Consider the following 23,679-nt stretch of genomic DNA (forward strand, 5'->3'; position numbering starts at 1 on the left):
TAACCTCTCAGAAAGTCTGTTGTTGTTCAGAGAGCTGATCCCAAAATACCCACGCTACGGAGGAGCGGCAGCGGCTCGGTGGTGTGCGAGCGACGAGCACAAATATTACCGCAAGACACGTGTTTGCTTTTAATATCACTTAGCCGCGAATGAATTAAACATGTTTTTTTTTAAACTCTGCCCCCGGAGGTAGCAAATCAAAGAATCAAGTCTTTTCCTGCTCGCTTCAACCAAACCATTAAATATTCAGAGTTGTGTGGACGGGAGTGATTCTCTTTGTTATTAGATTTAAGGATTTGTTTTGGTCCAAAAACCGCGTTTGACTTGAGTAATAGATTCTAAAAAGAAAAGCAGCAATCATCGTTAAAAACACAATATTTTAGAAGAAACTTTAAACCACCAATAATCTCTCTTTTTTTTTGTATTATTAAATGATAATGAATAAAACTAATGCAAGGCTGCCTCTGGCTTGACTGAGCTGCATATTTTCAGCTCAGTGTTTTTCGCCGTCTCTCGTTCCAGAGCCGTCTGGGATCGGCTCCAGTCTCCGTGTGGCCCTCAAACAATAACCAGTGTAGATGATGGATGGATGGATGTTGAGCTGTTCGGCCTTGAATTCAAATCGCTTGTACACAAGCCAAAAAAAAGTTTTCTAGTTTCCAGGTTTTGCTTTTGAGCTGTGCCTGCACATTAATGCGCCCCCTGTTGGTGCATTGACTTTACAGCAGGAAAATGTTACAAAAGTTATAAACCTTCACGTATTAAAAGTCCAAAACAGCCTTGAGTTTGAGCTATAATCCATTTTTTTTTTACGTCTCTTGTACAAGTTTGAGGAAAAAATACTTTTTGGTATGCAGACTTTTGAGAGACGTTAAACAACTTTTAGTGTCTGTTCGGGTAAATAATATTTTTTGCATTTTGATCCAAACACTTACATCTTCTTATCTTCCTGTTTATTTGTTTGTAAAAGTTGCGCACACAGTATTGACACGGTTGTCGCCGTAGCTGCTTTCATAAGAGGCTGCACATTCAAATATTCATGCTCACTGAATCCTAAAGAGGGTATTCATGTGTTACAAGTAAAGCTATTAGAGCTTTTCCAAATACGTCCTGGAGCCACTGGAAGGGACGACTTCGCCAAAACATGTTCCATGACGTAAGGCTGACTGAGCGCACAACAGGCTGGTGAGGATAAAGAAATGCACAACTCCTCGTGTACTTTGGGAAAAGCAGGAAGTTGGAGACAAAACCTGCAGCAATAAGCATGTTTCATCTTGTGCAATAAGCTTTTCTTCACCCAAACTGTCCCTCTGGCTTTTCTGTCTTTTTCGTGGCCATTTTTTTCAGTTTCAGAGTTTCATTTCAACACGAGTCGGAAGGAAAACGCTTCCAAACTCTGGTTTCCTGTGGAGAGAAAGTCACTGGGGTCGTTCAGAGTCTTGTTCCAGGTGCAAAGATGAACTTAGAGAAGAGAGAGAGGATCATGCAGAGGTTACGCACAGATATTTGTGCACAGCAGAGGCAGGGTCAAATATTGCAAAGTTATAAGATTTAATAGAAATGGAAATAATTTGGCTTCACTACTGGAGAGTTCTCATGTCGGCCATCTTAATATTCAGTCTCTGACACGTACAAACTCTCTGCTGCCCCCAAGTGGCCGGAAAACTCAAAACGCTCCTTATAAGAGTTTTATTTTCAAGATCTACTTTCTCTTTTTGAAGAAAATTAAGAAGTAGAAGTGTATATAAGCACGGTAGTGGAGTGTGGAGGTCATCTTAAAGACACTGTTTTTATTCTATGCATCGTTTCATGTCGCTGCTTCAATAACAATGTGTTTTTTTTTGTGTGGACTGTTGGATGTGTCTTTCTTTGAAGGTTCTCCCTCTCAAGAACCTCTATTGGTTCGACGTCTGTCCTCCTTGTGAAGTCGATGACCCTCACGCGGTGAATAAGGTTGAAATAAATAAAGGAAATTGAATTAAACAGCATCTCCGGCTTGTTTCTGCTCCTATGAAGTCATTTTTTTTAACGATATTTAGAACAACAAAAGCAAAAGAGAACATGTTATCCACAAGTTTCTTTGTTTAGCTTTAGGTAGAGACAGAGAACACGGCGCTGTGTCCTTGGGAAAAAAAAGTCGGGGGCAGAAAAATCCACTTCTAAGTGGCTTTCCCGTCTCAGTAGTTGTGATTCAGAGGGGGAGCGGATGCCTCCCCGAGACACAGAGCATATTGAAAGGATTTATTTAGGACTTTCTCGCTCTGTGTGTTCCTTGAGCTGCGGCTTTTGAGAGATTCCGGCGCAGATGAAATGAGAAGTGTATCGACTAGAGGACGGAGGAAGGAGGAAGAAAGAGGCAGGCAGGCACACGAGCGAGTGAAGTCGGCCACATAACGCCGGAATGCAGCCGCAAATAAACAGTGGATTAGAGAATGTAAAGCATAAACGGCCGTGTCAAGGGTGACGATGGGAATATGGATGAGTAGAAGGTGAAGTTGCTGAGAGAAACGCTGCCCGGGAGCAATGACACCTGCGGATTAGATAACGACCGCCATTCAGGAAAAGTGATTCATTCCTCTTGGGGCACATTTCTCATGTGCTTAGGTGCAGGTGATTAGAGGAAAATGCCACACATCTTCTGACTTGTGTTTTGTAAAAGGTCAGACAGTGGAGGCGGGATGGGGGGGGGGAGAGTGTGTGGAGAGGGTCCCCGCTATCGCTCAGAACAGCCCCCCCGGAGGACACCCCAGGGAGCTGCACGCCGGAACAAAAGCAGCATGCGTGGTACTCTCTCTCTCTCTCTGTGTGTGTGTGTGTGTGTGTGTGTGTGTGTGTGTGTGTGTGTGTGTGTGTGTGTGTGTGTGTGTGTGTGTGTGTGTGTGTGTGTGTGTGTGTGTGTGTGTGTGTGTGTGTGTGTGTGGCGAAGTCTCGAAAACGGCGCCCGGTTTGAACGGCGACGCCGGACTTGTTTTAATCATAAAAAACACAATAATAACGACGACTAACAAAAGCTTTGAGAGAGCATCGGAGCTGAAAATGCCAAAACTGAGGACGTATATTAACGCATGAATGCCTCCATTACGCTGATCTTATTATATCTACGCCTCCAAACACCCACTCCGAGCCCCCTCTCCCTTTTATTATTCACACGCATATAAGGACATTATGTCGCCGCGAACAATGAACTCCAGTGGTTATCAATTACCCTCCTTTTTGGGGATTATAAAACTGCAGTACCACGAGCGAAGGCCGAGTGCAGCACTCATCTCTCATCTCTTTATCTGGGGCTCTATTCAGTCTATTCACTGGGATATTTTAGCCATGTTTTCATGTGGGGGGGGGGGGGGGCACACGAGTGGATTCCATTTTCTCTGTGGAGACAGGTTTGTAAAATACCCCAAAAAAGACAAGATACTTTTTTAATCACTGGCTCGGGGGGTAAACAATTTCAAAACAAATATTGAAGAATGTTCAATTTGAGGACGCAGCGGTGATGGCACAACAAGTTTGGAAGGTTGCTAATGTCTTATTTTGTTATTTTAAGATGGCGGAAGTTAATGAGTGGATCTGCTTTGAGACGCACCATCATGTTTCAGACGAGGTACGAGTCACTGATACATTTTAAAGCAACACTAAGAAACTTTTTAATCTTAAAACAGCAGCTTCAAAATGATTGAAGGTTGAACTGACTGTGAATATGGAGAATGTTTCCTCTTGTTGTTCTGTTTTTGAGATTTTGGGAAAAAAGGAAAAGCCGTGTGGACACAGATTTTTCGCAACTTCGATTACAAGAGTAAAGCTGAACTGTAGATCAGTTTAAAACCAGAGTTTATCTCCAATATTCAGCAGGAAATCCATCCCAGAAACATGAGGAGCCTCCTTCTCTCCTTCGCTCGCTCCGGCCTCCTCCTCTTCATAGGCCACAACTTGGAGGTGTGTCTAATTGAATGGGCAACATTTATCTGTACGTTGTGTGTGTTTGTCTCAGGAACTCGCTGAACTCACCTTGAGCCACTTGTTCATTAAAGTACGCTGAAGCCTTTGCACACATGAGGGCAGCTCTGTTTGCTGTCGTCTCTTTCACACCCTGTCTGCCCCTCTCTCTCTCTCTCTCTCTCTCGCTCTCTCTCGCTCTCTCTCCACGTCCTATTCACTGCATTTAGCTGCGAAATATAAAGACAATTTGTGTTTCTGTCCACTTGAGCAGCGCCGCACATATCTCAGCCTCCCTCTCTGTTTTTCATTCCGCTTGTAAACAGACTGTGGAAATGTCCGTTGTGTAGAGCGGGAGAGGCAGTGACAGCTTATTAAAATAAAAAACCCTGGAATCACAGTGCTCTTGAAAAGCGAGAACGCCCCCTAATGTGTTGTGAACTGTAAGATAAATAAGGCCGCAGCAGATTCGCCTGCCAGTCAGGACACGAGCGCATGAATAATTCAGGAAATAATAAAAATCGAATATATATGAAGAACATGTTGATTTGTAGAGTTCAACATAATGGAAGGGGTTTCGTTTTAAGATTTATTTCAACTGCAGTGATGTGTTTGTATAAAATCTCTGCCGTGTGATACCTGACAGGCTCGCACTTAAATGTCAGTGAGTCCAAACCGCTGATAATCGAGCAGTCAATTAGAAAGACACGCGTTCACTCCAGATTGAATTAGCTTCCACCACATGTGAAGCACAATAAGCACCATTCGTATCTCGGCTACCTCTGTGGCTGTCACTTTTTTTTCCAAATCCAAATATTCATTTGAACTTGGGGGGGGGTTCATATTCAACCTGCAACGACTGTCGGAAGTAGTTTGGCTCTTGATCCAGCAGGGGGCTCTCACCATCAGTCGGTAATGTTACGTTCTTTTGCTACGAAAATGGAGGAACGCTAGCGAGCAAAGTCTTTTCTGAGCGAACAATCACGACGACAAAGCATCTGAAGAAGAAGAACCAGATTAACTCCCAATCTGATCTGGCCCCTGATCCAGATCCAGAGATTCTTCCACTAATCCACTAAATTTCCCGAAAATCGTTTCAGTAGTTTTTGAGAAATCCTGCAGACAAACGGACAAATACCAATAAAAACACAACTTCCTTTGTGGAGGTAATAAAAAGCAAAAGGGTTTTTAGTTTTGGCTTGAACATGAATCAAAGTGTCTAAAGTCTCTTTGCTGCATAATCCACTTTTCCGCTCTCCCTCCATGTGCCTCAGTGGGTTTCTAACACTCGTAGCTTTGCCAAGATCCATCTTTAAACTCCCTGCTTCTGTCCCCGGTCCAGATTCACACCTCTCTAAAGCCTTTTTAAAGCGATTGTCTTCTTTTTTTCCCGCCCACTTCAAGCCGACCGCTGTTCTCCCCCGAAGCAGCAGTTTACAGACTTTTAACTGCCACCTCTCGAGTCGCGAGCGGGTTGCAGGAAGAACCACGGTTTTGGCTCCACCCGCCCACTTCTCTGCGACGGTGCTGGAAGCCTCCATGAGTCCGAAACGAGAGGAGATCAATGCCAATCGGATCTATAAAGACTTTGTAGATCTAAGTGTGAACAGGTCATTGTTATCACTGAAGTCATAAAGAAGTTCTACCAAACTTTTCAGCAGATGGACTGCGAGGGGATTCAAATACAGTCCATTATAGACACGCTTATTCTTTTATTACAGGATTAATTTATTGTTCTTTACTTTGCAACACTTTGATGGAGTTTGCACTTTACATTTATGTTTTTACAAGTAGAGAAATTAATAAACGAGACAATTGAACAGCTTGGAGAAAAGACTCGGGTCACGGTGAAATAATTAAAAAAGTCAGTGAATAATTAAATTAGAGAAGAAAACTTTTATACCAGACGTTGGCATTGAGCTGGTGCAAAAAATAAAGTCACACTTTCAGACAGCCTCACAGTGAGGGGGGGGGGGGGTGGTTGACTCATGATGTTGATGATGATGATGATGATGATGATGATGGAGTCGTATCAGGAGTCTGTGTCTCCTCTGCCTTGAGTTGGATGCTGAGAAATCGTCCACTGCTTTAAAGTCTTTATACACAGATATTTACCAGCCTGCACATGTGTGATATTTCTGTGTGTATAAGTGTGATAACCGAGTGTAAATTATAAGTTACACCAGAAAATGTAGCACCCCCCCCCCCACACACTGTTATTTGTTATGATCTTCAAATTTCTTATAGTTCCTCCAAATTCAAAAATGTGTCATATGAATAACGTCCTTTTAAACTGCCAAAGCAGACATTTTTTGTCATTGTGTCACTCATTCAATTATGTCAAAACTGCATAGGGGGGGGGGGGGGGGAAATGGACTTTGGAGCCCCCTAGTGGCTGGGGTGTACTAAGAGGAGATGCATGTCTGTGCTCTAGTGTCAATCTCCATAACAATGACAGCCGGCTGCACCGTCTCATATGTGCACTTCAGGACCTCACATCCGCCGCAGGACACCACACACACACACACACACACACACACACGCACACACACACACACAGACACCACACACAGACAGACACACACACACACACAGACACACAAACACACAGTGAGAGGAGATATTGCTCATCCTCTGGATTTAACCATGATTCCAGTCTGAGATAACCTACATCTCCCACACACACACACACACCACGCCAACATTTCCCCACAGACCTTCACCCACCCACTTCCGCCAAGGCGGGCGTCACACGGCGAGGCTGAGACGGAGCACGACTCCGGCAGCCGGTGGAGAGAGGACGCCCGCGGTTACCTGTAATCCCACACCGGCTTCTTCCAGCAGAGAGTGTAGGACCAGATCTAAGAGCAGCCTGAGAATATCAAGACTAAGACGATTTCTGCTCTCTCTCTTTTATTGTAGTTTACATTCTCCGTCTATTTAAAACAGACCAGATTGGATTTCATCCCAAATCTGAGCCACACCGAAACTGTACGAGACAATCTGCTGCAGAGAGAGAGAGAGAGAGAGGGGAGGGAGAGAGGGAGTCAAATCTTCTCTCAGGGGCCACGTATGGGACGATGGAGAAAATCCAAACATTTATTTATATGCAAATGTCACAGTTTATTATTTTGTTCACATTCTGTTGACACACATCCTGCAGGGAGCCTTGTTTATTGCCCCCCCCCCCCCCCCCCCATGCGCGGAGCTTACGATAATTACATCAGGGCACAGATGTACATATGTTCGTGTTCGCTGGCGAGTCTGTCTCGTTCGCGTAGATTAAATCCAACAGCAGTTGTCTTCAAGTCTGCTGCGTGAAGAAGGTTGGTAAAAAAACAACCTTAATGCAGCAGTGCAAACAGAATATGAAATCAAAGCCAGATGTTCGTGTGTTGATGTCTGCAGGCAGAAGTTGTTCTGCAGCGTGAACCCCACGAGCTCCACCTGATAGAGCTTCAAGGTCAGTGGCTGGATGCAGGATATGTGTCATTAGGTTTTGTTTTTTTCAATCCAGAACACATAACTGATGAAATGAAGATCTAAAACTCAAGAAGTGGGTCTTTAGCAATGATGGAAACGTTTCTCGGGTCTGAGCTTCCCAAGAAATATATGACCACGATTCTGAAGCTGTTCCAGAGATTAGACCGAGCCATTGCAAGGTCTCGGGACGTCCAGAAGCATCAGGCTGGTCGACCTCAGGGCTCCGGGTCGATAACTTGATGCCAGACCCTTTAAAATCTTAGATAAAGAATCATAATAATACAAGTTTTTTTGCAAATTCAAAGACGGATTCATTTCCTCATGAATTTGGTGCCAGTTTGTGTTTTTATCCTCTTGGGAGGGTTGCCCAGCGCCGTGCGAGACGTGAAGATGTGAGTGAAGCGGATGCATTAATGTTCCTCTCATTCCTCGGCAAAACATTTGCGATGTTGCTAATCTTCACTCGTCACCGGGACGCGTGTGAGATGAGAGCATTGTCCCGACATCGCAGGCGATGACAATGACTGAGGGAGTGTGGGCAGATCCTGTTCGTTCACTTGAGCAACACAGATTGTTGACAGCTCTTCCCACCGCGTTGAGGAGATGTAACATTGTGTTTGCAGTATTAGTGTCACACTGCTGGAATAGATCCTGCAGAATATACATATATATATATATATATATATATATTTATACCTGTATCACATTTCTCTCCTGAGCCCACGTACAGTGAATCACAGGTGCCTTTATGTGTGTTTCTTTTGAAACAGGTCTTACAGTGGCAGGTCTGTATGCGCTCTAATGCAGAATAACAAAGATACAGTTGTGTGTCTTTGTTTAGCCGAAGCGCAGCCGTCCTGTTGTTGAGGAATAAAGCTCGACTGCACATTACGAAAGCCTCACAAAAGGCAAACGTTGATTAATTTCCCTCCAGGCTGCAGCTCACCTCAGACACACGGCGGCGGCGGCGGCGGCGAGAAATACACGTCTTCCGAGACACATGTCACAGGCCCTTGTCAAGTCAAGGACCCTCCCTAAAAACTTTAAACTTTAAAATAACAATCGGACTCCTCAGCCCTTTGAGTCTCAGCATTACCTTGATATCCGTCCAATTTCAGGGATGAGTGCAACCGAGCGAGTTGAGGCCCTTTAATCACCAACCTGTGTGATTTGCTGCGAGGGGAATCATCACCGGTCATTTTCCACCAGTTTCTCCCCAGGACGCCCTGACACGCGCAGGAGAGGCTGCAGGTGTGGATTAGCGCAGCCGGAACACTCGTGTTTGATTCCCAACTCGTGGCTTGTTTGATTAATATTCACCGGCGCCGTGCTCCCAGGTGGACGACCCGCAGAGAGGCGGGAGTTTTGGGTGTTTCTGTGTTTCTGCTCTGATTGGGGATTTGTTCCCTCGTGCACTTTTTTATTTTCTCACCAAATAAACCCCGGCAGCCTGAAAGTCGTTGTTTTTGTTGTATTCGAGGCTGAATAAGGAACATGTTGAATAGATTGTCACGTTCTCATGAGAGGAAATTATTATTATTACAGCTTTTTTTAATTAAAATGGCTTGAGGTGTAAAAAACTATGAATAAGAATCTGAAATCATCTGGATCAAACTTTTCTCGAATACCTGAAAACACATTAAAAGAAAAGTTCTGTCTTGTTGCAGTGTAACGTGAAAGTTTTCAACAAAACTGTGGAATAACCATCAGTCTCCTTTTTTAATTAGAGTTTTCCTAATGAGTTATTATTTCATTTTGAATTATGCTTTGTTCTATTATCTTCGGTTCCTGTAATTGATTGCAATTTTAAAATGCAATTGCATTGTTTTCTGTTTCTGAACAGCCGAAAAAATGACTCCTGTGTGTTTACGTCTCCATTTGTTTGTTGTTTGCAGGATTTAGCAAAAAGTTATTCAACCGATTTATATGAAATTTTGCGGAGGGGTGGGACATGACCCAAGGAAGAGCCCATTAAGTTTTGGTGTAAATTTGGATCAGGGGGCAGTTGCAGGAATCATTTCAACATTTTCCTTGATTTCTCAGAGAATAATTCATGGATCTTAATGAAAAAAAATCAGGTAGGGAACTGATATTTACGAGCGCGAGTGATTTTGTGCAGAAATAAGCGTGAATTTAAACGTGGTTTTATTCGAGGACTGCTGGGCCCTTGGCGGGAGGCAGCGCTGGTTATTAAAATCCGAGCGAAAGTGAATTTAAAACCCCCGTGTGAGGCTGAAACCCTTGTTTCACAACTTTAAATCATCATTTGAAACAACCGGTCACTCCGAGAGGCTGTTTCCAATCTCTCCTCCTCCTCCCCCTGGATCGCTAAAACCCGCTGCTTCATTTCTTTTACCGCAGTAGGTGGGTGTTTGAAATAAGACGTTAGAGCTAAATGATGATGAGAGTTTCCCAGAGTCTGGCTTCAAGGAAAAGGGAGAAGAAAGAAAAAAAAAAGCAGCTAATTTGTGATGAGTCAACCACGGAAAAATAATCACAAGTTCTAATTTTTACTTTCCTAATGTGTGGCAGAGACGCTGAGCTGCTGCTGCTGCTGGTTTCTTTGGATTTCACTGTCAGCAGAGGGCTCTCATGATCTATCCATAATGGCTCTGACCTCTCATCTGCATTCTGAGTGTAGTTAATGACACACACCACCATCAGCGTCCTTTCATGGCCATATTGAACCCTGTGGCTCCTCTCTCTCTCTCTCTCTCTACCGCTCAAACAATGGCGTAGATTTGCCTCAACGTGTACTTCACACCATCGTGTGTGTGTGTGTGTGTGTGTGTGTGTCTGTTTCCTGCTGCTCGATGTCCCATTGATTTCCTCCACATTCTCCCGTTGAGGCTGAATGAATTGATATCCGTGGTCCGCTCTCTTTTCCCCGTGACCTCCGTGCGAAGGCGTTGGAAAAAAAGCTTGATGACCTCGTCAACCACACGCCGGCCTCTACCGGGCGAAATAAGTTATCGCCTGAGTAGGAATAAGGGAAGCAGAGAGAAGGTAAAGATGTTTTTTTGGGGGCAGGGAGTTGTGATTATTTTTGTAGATGGAAGATGTCAGCTGCAGGAGAGGTTCATTTAAAAAATATCATCCAACGCCGGAATAAAAAAAGGCCAGACTACTCCGCTACAACCCGCGCGTCTTCTCATCTCGCTCCGTTGGCAGGCTTTGAATTACCTGCGCTCATCCCTGCCTAAATTGTTCAAATATGTTGGAGGTTGATCAAACAGAAAAGGCTTCTCTCGGAGCGCACGGCCCGACTGAGCCTCCCCTGTGGGCTGTTGGGGATCAGACACGAGAAACGGGGGGAGAACAAAGACTTGTCGGGACTGTTAAAGACGCCGCGGACCACGGCGGGCGCATCAGAATTCATTCGGTGAAACAGCCACGAAATCTACCCACCAGCGGCAGAAGGGGCCTCTCAGACACGTCTCTCGGAAAAAAACTGTGGAGACGCGAAGTCCTTTAACTTCACTCGCTCTTTATCTTTAAACACGGATCAAAACTCTGCAAGTTGAGCTTTTCAGATTCCCTTCTTACATTCAGTCATTTATTTTTTATGTTAAAAAGTCATTTGATGCACTTTTCATAACGTATTTTTGGCCTGATTCCACACGGAAGTATCTCCTATCAAATGGCCAAATATTTCTGCCAGGAGTTGGAGGTTTTTGATTTGTCAGGAGACCAGAAACTCCATTCAAACGTTATTATAACTCCAACAAAGATATTTTTAATGTTGCTCAGGGGCCCCGGATCCCAGCTGACTACCGGGCGAGAGGTGGCCAATCGCAGGTTCCCCTTGTTTAATTTGTTTTCCCTTTCTTCTTTTTCCATTTTTCACTTTACTTATTAAAGCATGAATCATTGTAAAACACCAGAGATTCTACTACTTTACATGAAATTAGATTCTAAGTAAAAGTCGATTCCCCCCCATTGTTTGTTTTCATGGTTTCCAGGCAGCGGTAACGAGAGGCAGAGGAGTTACAGAGCAACACAACATAATTAAGACGAAAGGGGTTTGCAACTAATTATCATGACTGTACTTATTTGTGTCGTTAATATTTTGTGGTTATATCATAATAACCTGTTTGTCTTGCCTCTCGATGCAAACCGTGAGGAAACCAGCACAGAAGTCGTTTCCACGGCGGCTATTTTTAACTTGTTTACTCCCGTTGGCAGTGATAGTGTCGCTCAGCTCCCTCCTCGCGACCCTCAATGAATCAAACACAGCTCGCGACGCACTACATCCCAGGCCCCGCTGACAGTCTTATTTCCAGCCATGGAGGAAGCAAAAGGGGGGGAAAGTTATTTACCGGGAGTGGTGGACAGAGAGGAAGATTGGACATCCCTGATCTGTCAAGGACACGACTTTTGGCCGAAGCAGATCCATCACTTTTATTGCATTGTCTTTGGGGCCATTTGGCCGCGAGGCGATGGAATTGGACGGCTAACGACGGCGAGTCGCTTCCATCTCGCACTGTCGTCAACCCCGCAAGTTTTGCAGGACGGAGACAAAGTCCAATCTAAAACCTGTGGATTCGCTCGAACGCGTCTTCACACTCTCCGGAGCAAACCGCCGATCGGGGACCGCGTCAGTCGCTGTATAAAAACAACACAAAGAAACAAAAGGCAGCTAAAGACGCGCCCGTGCAGCTTGAAGACGTCTCGCATGGCGTGAAAGTTAATTGAACACCTGTTTTCCCAAAGATCCTGAGAAATCTCGCCCTCACACCAAACTTAATAAACATGGAAATAACTTTGCATGTGCAACGTCCGTCACTTGAAAAGGAGAACATAGATAATAATTGGCATATAATTGGCATCCATGCCAAGTCCTGTGTGTGTGTATGTGTCAGCGAGGAGGGCACGTGCAGCAGCACCACAGAGATCCGTCGCCTGTGGACCACTGACGTCAGCCGGGGGGGGAGGCTGATGGGAATTCAATACACAGCATTCACGCCACCTAATTTATTCCACAGTAAAAATCGGCTGCGGCTTGTTTGTCTCCGGCTCCATTGACTGGTCCGACGTCACCGGAGATTCTTCTTCTGTTGGTGCAGAGGAGCCGACGAACAAGAAGCGTGAAGTCAAGATCCTGGAGGCTTTACTGTGACGTGTGCTGCAGCTGTGGTTTTTGAAATCGCACATTTAACATTCACGCACATGAGGTTTTAAATAAACCCCATTTTCCTACCAACATTCACGCTGCACACAGACACACACGCACACACGAACACACACAGAGTTGTGTCTCCATGACTTCAGAGGACATAACATTGAAAAACGTTGATTTCCTGGAGATTTACTCGAATCTTAACCATAGCTACTACTTGCCTAACTTATCCTGATCTAATCTAAAACCTGACCTTATCGAACCAATATATCTTAACCTAATCTAACCTAAATTCTAAAATTCACCTAATCTAACCTAAACCCTTAACCTAATTTTAACATTATCCAACCTAAACCAACCCTTGACCTAAAACTAACCTGAACCTTGCTTTTTGTCTCCATAAGGAAGACAAGTCCACAAAATGTGACTGTGTAAACAGATTCCACACAACATGAGTAACACACACACACACACACACACACACAGACAGACACACACACACATCCATCCCATCACCATCCCATTGCCTCTGCAATAACCCATTTCCATCCATCAGGGAAAACAGCCCACCAGATTCTCTGTGTGCCTGCCGCTGTCATTGTCTACATCCATCTGCACAAAACACTGCAGCTTTATTTACCAAACCATAAATGTGGCGATACTATATATGCGACGCAATTTATAAATAAATAAGGGGGGCGGCCCATTTGTGCTGCGCGGACAGATCCAATCATTCCTGTTCAAAATGGAAACACAACTCAGGGCCGCTGTGTGGATGCCAGTGGCCCTGAACACGACTCTGGCTGTGCTCAGCCGTGGGGCGGGTTCAGGGTTAAGAGGTGGAAGTGGGTGGGAGGGGGATGGGGGGGGGTGAAGCTGCTCTTGCCCGCAGTCACAGCCCGGGGCACGAAACCGTGACCTTTCAACTTGCCACTGAGCATTAGAAGAGTCAGAGGAGACGCTGCAGAGTGTGTCGGGGGGGGCCGCCGCCTCCTCTGACACCCGGGTTTAACTTCAACGTGCATCACACGAGTCGCCGCCGTCGAGGTGGGTTCACCCTGAGTGGAAAAGAGCAAGTGGCCGACATGCAGGTCGTTTGATAACTGAAGTCCAGAGCTGTTTGTCTCAGAGTCTGAAGAGGGGAGGAGCCGGTGTCCATGTTTGTAGCTGCACTGGTGACGACTCAACCAGGACGTCACCAAGACAACGGATGAATTAGAAAAGGAAAATCCTAAGTAAGTAAGTGGAGAATTACTCTGACTGCTGAGGTTAAAGCAACACTGTGCAACGTTTACTGAGCAACAGCGCCCTCTGCAGCCACACGTGGGGATTCATTCACTCTGTATCTAAGCTATCAAGTGGTTTCATGGATATCCTGGACATCCTGCACTTCCCACCTCCAGCAGGCAATGATCCGTAATTGGCCTCCGCAGGCGATGATCGTTTGCTTCCACTCACGTAACCGTGACCTCACTCTTGAGCCTGATTCTGACTGTTGGAGCTACGACCGTCACCAAAGTTAGAGCTGAAGCAGACGGGTCAGGGTGACGAGTGGAAATGAAAGAGGAAACATTGTTCTGACTAATTTTCTAAACTGATATTTCATGGATAGAAAGTAGCACAGTGTTGCTTTAAGACTATAAAGTTGACAAATCGTCCACTTAAATCCTCTTTGTATTGTTGATTTTGGATAATTGCTCCACTTTTGGTTCCTTTTGATCCAACAAAGCTGTTTCTAACACTTTAGAGAAGAAATTTGTGCCAATTCCCCCTGAAGTAAAGGTAATGAGGTTAATAAATGTCAATGTTATTAAAGTTCATTGAGGCAGTGAACTGATTACGGCACCAGGATGCAGAAAGAGAAACCACCGCTGAGGACCGAGGGTTTAGTGCTCAGCCGTGGTGCCGCTAGTTTGACCCCGACTGGCGGGTGGACTGCTGGTGAGCAGGGGTTCGTGTCCGAGTCCCGACATTAACTCGTCCTTGTGGCCGTTCTGCCGACAGCGACCCGATGCCAAGTGTGCGACACCACAAAAAAAATGCAACGTAGGGGGAAACTGTTCATTTGAATTAAGGCAGTTGTGTGAATTTCCTCTGCATTCCCCCCCCCCCCAACGATAATGTCTAAAGGTCACCCGGGCGCATAATTGAACTTTTCAGGATACAACTGGTGGAGTTTCAGAAACAGACTCACACAAGTAAAGGGTAGTTGTTAGGTCTGCCGCCCCAGGGACGAGCTTTAGTGCTGTGTAATGCTGTCGTACCCTTTCAGCGGGAGCATAGAGGTCTTAATACATTTCCATCTACATGTTTAATGGCCATTCCCTCCTCCTGTACATGATTTGAGAGGAAATGTGTTTTAAAAAAAGACGATTTCTGTAAAAGATTTACGCTCGGCCGAGTACAAACGGCACACGGAGGCAATAAAAGAGAATATGCAATAAAAGCTGGTGGGGAACTGATATTTCAAACACACCTCGAGGAAGCTGCTCTCCTTCTTTTGCATTCATGTGTGAAAACGTCCTCAGTCTAGAAGCAGCAGTGATGTGTCCTGATGTTTAAGTTACTTATTCTAATGGTTATTATATTGTATAAGCTAAATGTCCTTATTTTCAGATAAAGGTGTCTAATGCAAGATTTGAATGGAAACTTGGTGAAGCTGCTCTTGGTTTCAGGTTTGTGTGGCAGCTGAGAACAAGGTGTCCCCCCCCCTGGGATCACCGGGGTCTCCCTGTGATGAACTGTCGAGGGGTGGAGGGGGGAGTGGAGACGTCTTTACCACAGCGACGCCTCTTGAACCAGACAATGCATCAGGAAGTCAGGGCCACGCATCCCAAACCCCTCGGGGGGGGATGAAACAATATGAATTCACATTGTGTTTCTCGTGTTCTGTCTCCCGGGGACGCGGCCTTGAATCCGGACCGAGCAGCAGGTGAGATGTTGCTTTACTAACCCGGCTAACAACCCTAAAACTCCAGCGGAGGTGGAGGGCAAGGCCGCAGCCCTGGCCCGGTGTTTATGGTCTGATGGAATGTGAACTCCGGGTGAGAAAAAAGAGGGCGCGTTATAATGAGGCATCCCCCCTCTGCTGGTTGTTTATTTGGACAGACCGGCTGTCTCACAGTTCACGCTGTGGATGGAATACTAATGGACACGACTAATGATTCTCTCTCTCTCTCTCTCTCTCTCTCTCTCTCTCTCTCTCTCTCTCTCTCTCTCTCTCCGCCTGCTCTCCCTTTCTCGTGATTCCTTCCCACTCGACTCCCCTTCTTCTTCTCCATGAAACTTTCATCTCTCAAGTCAGGGATTCAAAATGCAAAATGAATTTCCAGCTGACACGAGGGCATGACGACATGGACACACACTTTCAGAGGATTCAGGGCAAGTAACAAGCTCCTGACAAAGATTTCATCCTCGGGGGGGGGGGGCTTTCTTGAACACACCCTCACTGATCCTGGTTTCTAAATCACTTATTGGCGGGTGGACATAAACGCCATCCTCGGTGTTACAGCGATGACAGAGTGGGGCCTAATCTAATCCTCTCCCCACCCGTTGTAGGTGTTTAATTTTCCAAATCGTACTTTCTCCAGAATCTGGAGCCTCCAGGGAGGAAGAGGAGCAGCGGAAACTCTCCACTGGACCCGATTAAAACCTGCAGAGATTTAACCAAGGATTAGACACCACCCTCTGGCATGAGGAGGCTGCAAAAAACTGTGAACATTATTCTGTTATGACGTATTGAAGATTCGGGCCTTGAAGCAGCCTGGTTACCAATGTTTGACCAAATCAAAATGAGCTGCAAGAGCGAGAAGGCAGAGATCCTCTGTCCCGAACATCTAATTTCCCTGAATGAGCCGAAGAGGGAGAAATGTATTTTCTTTTTTCTTCACGCCATCGCGGCACTTAAAAGACGACTGGAAACCACAATAAACTACGCAGACCTTTCTAATCTGTTGAGTTACATTACCATTAGCAATCCAATTAGCGACGGGATTAGAATAGCAACACTAAGTGGCAGATGCGGTTCCACAGTGTTGCTCGCCATCAATTTCACCTTCCACTCAAATCCCAGCATCCCTGAGAGGAAAAGCAACCTGCCGCAATGTTTCTTCTTTTTTTTTTTTAATACTGATTACGTCTCGCAAGAATCAAATTCTTTTTAAATGATTACGATATCGTTAATAACAGCACCGGCCATGGATGTGGAGTCCACTCCAAAGCAGCTCTGAACAAAATGAGGTTGCATTGATTGAGCCAATAGATTACAGCATTTAGGGGGGGGCGTTGGCAGCCTATTGGCTGATACGGTATTTAATGGTCCCCTCAGGGGGTTACCTTTAACAAGAGCCTGCATCGGGGAGAAAGTTTCCCCAAGTCGATAACGCACTTTTATTTCTGCTGCGCCGGTAATCATCTGGAGAGGGATTCAAATAAAGGAGCAGTTGTTCATCATTAGAAAAGACACTGTGACAACATTCATATCGGCTAACTGCTAATATCCAGACAGACTTTGCACAACTTCTCCTCTTTGTCTGCGTTTCGTTCTCTGACGACATGTGTGTGTGTGTGTGTGTGTGTGTGCGTGTGTGTGTGTGTGTGTGAGAGACGAAAATCATCCCTCAGTTCATTAGAGAAACGCAAACACAACCCTGGACACACACAGACTGGAGTGAAGGGAGCACCCGGAGGGACCCTGAGTATTCCCTGTTTGACATTTGCTCGAGATACACAACTGCAGCTGCTTCTCTGTGCAAAGCTTCACGCTGGAACGAGGCAAACGTGCAGAAGTGTCAGTTTTACCTTCTTCAAACTGCCCTCATCAATAGTTCATACTGCAAATGGGTCAGATGTGAAAGGAGGTGCTTATAGTGACGGAGTCTTAGAGGATGATTACCCCTGCAGTTCCTCCCAGGCCTGTAGTAGTCTTAATACTTTTAGGTAACAAACATAGTGAATGTGCTCTGCTCGTGTTAAGCACTACAGAATTCACTATATAGTGAACTAAATAGTGATTAGTGAGGACACGGCCCATGTTTCCATATGTAAAGTGAATTCTAGTAAATAAGTAAACTGGTTTTCAGTTGCTGTTTCCTAGTTTGTCCCTGGACCAACACCGAAATCCAATCAATCGCATCCAATTAATTTCCAGGCAGCAGTCTCACATTACTGGATGTTCACTTTCTCAGTAGAGCTTCAGTTCCAGCCTCATGACCTCTGGCCTTTTGTCACCTACACACCGGCAGAGGCCCTGGTACAGCTTGTGCGTGTACGAGTGCGGGGGCGGCTGTGCCACTGAGTGGGACACTAATGAGCTGACTGATTACAGTGGAGGGCCTCAGGTTATCATTAGCTCTCTGAGGATCAAACATCGGATCAAGTCAACAGCGAGGCGGCAGAGATGCAGGCCACAATTAGATATTTGTTTTTCCACCGGAAGAGCAGAAAATCGGTTGGAAGTCGAGGGAGGAGGAAGAAATTTGCACCTTTTTTAATTTAACGGTGCAGAGTTAGATGTGGGAGACGACGCAACATGCCTCAACACCTGTGCACGGACACGAACCCCCCGACTTTGTGTATTTGAAATCCCTCACCAAGGACGTGGGGACCGACGGCGCACAAGAGGAACATTCTCTGATCAGCAGCTTAGTGGTTTTGCAGACAGCTTTGATTGGGCCTGTAATGAGATGCCGGCTGCGCTTGATGTCTCCAGGAGAACACACGCATTTCCACACGTCGCCATTAACCCGGAGAGCCTCGGGAGCCGGTGCCGCCGCAGCCGCTGCGTGTCGCCGCAGGCGAATTACAGAAAAGAAATTGGGTGAGATTTCCGTGGAAGGCTCAGGAGATGTGGTTGTGTTCACATCTGCATTTCCAGAGGTTTTATTAAAGGATTATTCCAGTTTATCACAACTATCTTTAAAAAACAATCTTACCTAAAAAACGAGCACTTGAACACATCTTTGTCATAAGAACTTAGAATCACAGAAACTCTTTTTTAGTTTGGCCCTTGTCCCATCCAATAACATGGAGGAGCACTTACTGCAGCCAACCACTAGGGGGTGATCCAGATGCTTTGGCTTCACGTCTCTCAGTAAACTGTGATTGATTGTTTCATTTTACTACAAAGAGCTGTATCTTCTCTAAGTGTGAGAAAATACAGGAGGGTATAAAAGAAACTACTCAGTTGCATTGTGGGAGGTGTAGTATCCATGTGTTTATGGAGCTTGGCCCACGTTAAGACGTAATAGTGAGGTGATCTCTCGTCTGCGCTGCTTTACAACCTGAATGATTGAGGAACGGCTCGTGTTTCTTGCTCAGTTAACTCACCAGCAGCAGGAAGATAAAACCATAAACTTTAAATGTATCGCTCCTGATCCTCCTCTAACACTCTCGTCTTCAGGTTTCTCGGCTCTAATCTGCTGCAAACCCTGCTCGCTGATGTCTGGAAGTGGACGTAATGAAGGATGTTGCCTTGACAGGCCTCTCCTGGCATCCCTCCCCTCCTCTTTTCTTCTACTCCCTCTCTTTTATCCTGTCCTTTTCTGTGGAGGCCCTCTGGACCCCATCAGGGCTCATTCTGTTCATCCCACATGTGAGGGGTCAGTGCGTACCCCACAAGAATAAAACCAGCCACTCAATGTGAGGATCTTTGTGTATGTCCTCACCCCCCCCTACCCCTCTTTCTCCCCTTTCTCTCTCTCTCACTTACTTGTGCCCTATAGATGAGAATTGGCTCCATTCACGGCAGCTTCCCTCCCCCCCGGAGCGGACTTCTCAGGGCCCTAACAGCGCAATTCTATGCCTTATTGCTCCGGCTCCTCCGCGGAGAACAGTCTCGTCAAAGCGTTTGTGAAGACACAGAAGGAAATGAACTGGCTTTGTGCTCGGTCTTGACATATAGGCGAGATCACGTGGTGGAGTCTGCGGGGCAAGTGTTTAACAAGGGAAAAGGGCAGAATGTGTAAAATGTCCCCTGAAAGGCCTCCAAGTGGCCATCATGGAAAGCAAAATGCCAGGGTCTACAGTATTTAGAAAATGAAGAGCTGTTATGAGTTTGGCCTCCGCTGGCCGGCGTCCAGCGTAATCCACATTGTGCCCCGACTTCCTACGGACCAAAGCCTCTCGAGCTCATCTCCACCTCATGTTTAATCTCCCCCAGCTCTTTCATTAGGACCACACCATGTGTCGGTTCTAAAGAAACGGAGCGGACACCTCATTTCGGGCAAGAATGAGCCGGAGGGAGAGCTTTTGTCTGCGGCAGGAATGCCCATAACACAGAGAGGAACACTTGTTTGGTGTGACTCGGGTTGCTACACCGGGGCTGGAGAAAGCCATGGCAACGGAAGCAAGAAGCTCTGCCGGACCACATAGCGCTGACACAATACTGGCTGCTCCGGGGGGGTTTGTCATTCCAGTCAGGCCTGACCCAAATTACGACATCCTGGGAAAAAAAGTGGCCCACTTCAACCGGCGGCGGCACATGCGCAGACACACTTAACCGGGCTTGCATTTATTTGGCTGATAGCGATATTAAACAAAGCATATGGATGTTTGAAGTCTAATCAACCGAGGAGGAGAAGAAAAAAAAATAAAAGAGCCGGTTAATGATTTAGCGCCACAGTCACACCGTAGCCCACGGCTGCTGGATTATTAGGACTTCTCAATTGTTTACCCAACACGTCTACAAGCCACTTTTCCATCTGCGCTCGTAATTCTCAGCATCTCGAGCTTAATAGTCTTTTATGTTTTTTGTGTGTGTGTTTATCGTCTCCTATCAACAGCCCGGAGGGAAAATCTGCTCGGAATGGGAAGAGTATAACAAAAGAGGCGATTAGGACCATGTCAACAGAAGCGTCTTCACTTTCACCGGTTTGGGCAAAAGAGGAGCGTGGAGAATCGACACATGCAAAAAACAATGTGTGACACTTAGTTTTTTTGCAACTTTACCCAAAGTTTTACGATTGCAAGTTTCTTTTGAGCAACTTAACACAACACACACTCGGCCTTCACACCATCCGTTCTACTGGAAACACACTTCAAACTTTTCCTCTTGCCCCAGTTTACCACCTCACAATCCCATCATGCCAACCCCACGCAGCACATGCACCAGTACGTGTGCAAAAAAACAAAAAATCCACTTACTTGAGTTTGGAGGTCTGGTAGTTGTATGTATCAGAGCTTGAAGAAGTAGTTTCTCTAGACTCTTTTCATCTGCACCTCTGCCCCGCTGCCCTGCCTCTTCAATGCTATTTCTCTTTGTGGGCTGAGCATACGATAGCTGTGTAGTTTGTGTGTGTGTGTGTGTGTGTGTGTGTGTGTGTGTATGGGGTGAGGGGAGGTGGGGTTGGGTGTTGAATGCCCGGGTTTCCTGACTCGTGATCAGGAGCTCATTACCCCCAAGGTCACTCCAGGGACGCCCCGCCTGGCACTCAGTGAGACACCCGGAGAGGAGACGTGTGAGACAGAGGATGGAGGGAAAGAGGCGGAGGTGCAGTTTGGAGGGAGGGGGGAGGAGGGGGGGGGGGGGGAAGCCTAAAGTGGTTTGGAGCTCCGCCAGGAGGAACGCGCAGGGGGGGGGGAAAGAGACGGACATGAAAAACAACAAAACAAAAAATGGATGCATGACAGAGAGGGGGGGTTATCGAGGAGAATCAGCAGACAGGGACAGGAACAGCGGCCAAGTCAAACCACACAGAGTTATATAAATGATCGTGTTGATCCATGGAAAAGTGAGCGCGACCACAGCAGTCGATAGAGTATTGACGCACACCAGCTGGACTCGGGGGTTTTGTTTCTCAGCCTTTTACACGGGGCCAGAGCTGAAAGACACACACACTGTACTGTGTCATGTGAATGACATCAGATTATGTGATGGTTTCTTTGGGGGGGTCAGGGGTCCAACACGTGATGCGAGGAGTTGATGTGAGTGCTTTGTTTTAAAAAGGCAGTTTTTTTCCAGAGCTGGACTAAGGAATGAAAGTCACGTAATCGGCTACAATTACTTTTGCTTGTTTGCATTTAGAGAAGTTCTGGAGGCCTAATTATATTTTCCCTTTAATGTGTTATTAGATTTCTGAGGCACTGATTTTCTGTTCCACTAATGACAAACCTCCTTGATTAGAAGTCTGAGTCAACAAAGTGTATAAAAACGTTCACAGTTAAAAAAATACGGGCTGCTTTCAGTAGTCAAACCTGAATATAGACGATTCATCTTTAAACTAGTTTGTACTGATCTATACAAACTCCTGTTTCTGTCGTCAAGACTAAGGACAAATAAATGCAGGCAATTAAAATGACACAGAAAATAAGACGGAATAAACCACCCAACAGTAAAAAACAATAATTAATAATAACACAGATAAGACATGTTTGCGAACAAACGTTGTGCTGGAATAAATAAAAGGCTATTTTAAAAAGATGTGTCACAGATTCTGCAAGTCTCAGTCTGATATCCATCTACTGTGTGTGTGTGTGTGTGTGTGTGTGTGTATGTGTGTTGTTGATATCCTCTGTGTGTTTGGAGCAGGGTGCTGGAGATGACCCTATAAGAGCAGCTCGGGCCTCGGCTGCAGCTCCACAGACCTGGATTGACAGATCCCAGCACACACGATCAATAGAGTGCACCATTAGTTCTGTCCACTCGTGATGTCAGCCTGGTCTCTGTAGTGCGCTTGCACACACACACACACACACACACACACACACACACAGAGAAATCGTCTTATATGGCCACTCGGGTTATTGATTCAGTGCCAAGTTCAGATTCATTCTTTACAACAACAACAAAAAACTTGCAATTCCCCCTAAAAAAGCAGCTCAAAGCTCATAATTATCAGATAAATCTTTAAGTGCGGGGGTCTGTTGTTAAAATGCTGTTCACTCATTCACAATGTGATTATAATGATCTGTTTCAGCGCTTTAATGGTCATTTATAAGTGGCGGCATAATCAGAAACCGTTGTGTCGCAGGCTCAATAAAACCATTCTGAAAAGAGGTCGGACGAAAACCTCGTTCATCAGTCAATCCTCTCCCTGGAGCTGCGTTTAAAACAAAAGTCTTTGGAAGCAAACTGGGATTTTGTTCATGTTTTTAAAAGTTTGGCACAACGTTCCCGAATCTAAAGAAAATCTGCTTTTCACTGCAACACCTCCTGAGCTGATTTATAGGTCGGCTGATAGAAATCAGCCGGTGTGAACCTTTTCTGTCGGTATCTGTGTTTAGGAGGGAAGAGCACAACATTAAAGTTAAATTAAAGAAAAGTTCCCTCTCTGCTCCCTGAACCACAACCAGGAACAAAGAGATATAAAATATGTGAAAGATTTAAAGATAAACCAAATATGCTTGTGTTATTATTGGTTTATAACAGAGTTGACCTGATTATTGATCGATTATCATTCCATTCTAACGAAGACAATGACACAACAAGAAAAAACACACAATGTTGGAGCAAATGGAAAAATCAGGCTAAAAAAATCGTGTTTTCCGAACTAGGCATAAGGAATCGTTTGCTATTTTTTTTAAATTACATATATCGGAAAGTTTTTACTCCCTAATTTCAGTATCAGACCCCAAATATCTACATCGGTCGGGCTCTGAACATGTAGCGGTGAGGAGGTGATGGTGAGTTCAAGCAAAGAATGAGTCGTGCAACTTGAACACCTTTTACCTAGCGACGGGAAACTTGTGTTGAAAGTCATTAAAAGGGAAAATGATTATTGAGCAAGAGGCTACAAGCTAAAATAATGGATTAGATATAAAAGAGCCGTTGGGGCTGTTTGGTGAATCGGCCTCAGAAAAGCAGGCCCCTCATCTAAAAGTCTAAATTAAGACAGAAACTAAGAAATGAAGGCGTTGACTTTTGGAGACGAACGAGATTCAACACGTGAAGGTCGTCCTGATGTGGAGTATTTTTAAATCCACGCTGGTCAAACCTTTGAAAAGCTGCGATGTAGAGATACGTCGGTGTCAGAGATCCACAGGTTCGGCATCATGTTGCACTGTTGGGGATTTTCAGCATCGGCCCCAGTAATTAGTCTGACTCCCCCCCCCCCCCCTGCTGCTAACGATAAACCATCTCTCTGCTGCCGTCTCATATTCAACTCATTAATAATACATCTCATCCATTTGCGATCCCCCCTCCCCTC

The 23,679-nt window shown here is 45.5% G+C and overlaps 1 protein-coding gene across 1 annotated transcript in view; it reads right to left on the reverse strand.

Annotated features, from left to right (window-relative positions):
- Positions 1 to 20,856, reverse strand: part of ptn (pleiotrophin) — a 35,492-nt gene extending 14,636 nt beyond the window's left edge. Inside the window, exon 1 of the mRNA XM_034578260.1 lies at positions 20,678 to 20,856. The gene's annotated coding sequence lies outside the window, so the exon portion shown is untranslated. The remainder of the gene's footprint in view (positions 1 to 20,677) is intronic.
- Positions 20,857 to 23,679: the final 2,823 nt, after the last annotated feature.

Source organism: Hippoglossus hippoglossus, chromosome 23, assembly GCF_009819705.1.
Source record: "Hippoglossus hippoglossus isolate fHipHip1 chromosome 23, fHipHip1.pri, whole genome shotgun sequence".
NCBI lineage: Eukaryota > Metazoa > Chordata > Actinopteri > Pleuronectiformes > Pleuronectidae > Hippoglossus > Hippoglossus hippoglossus.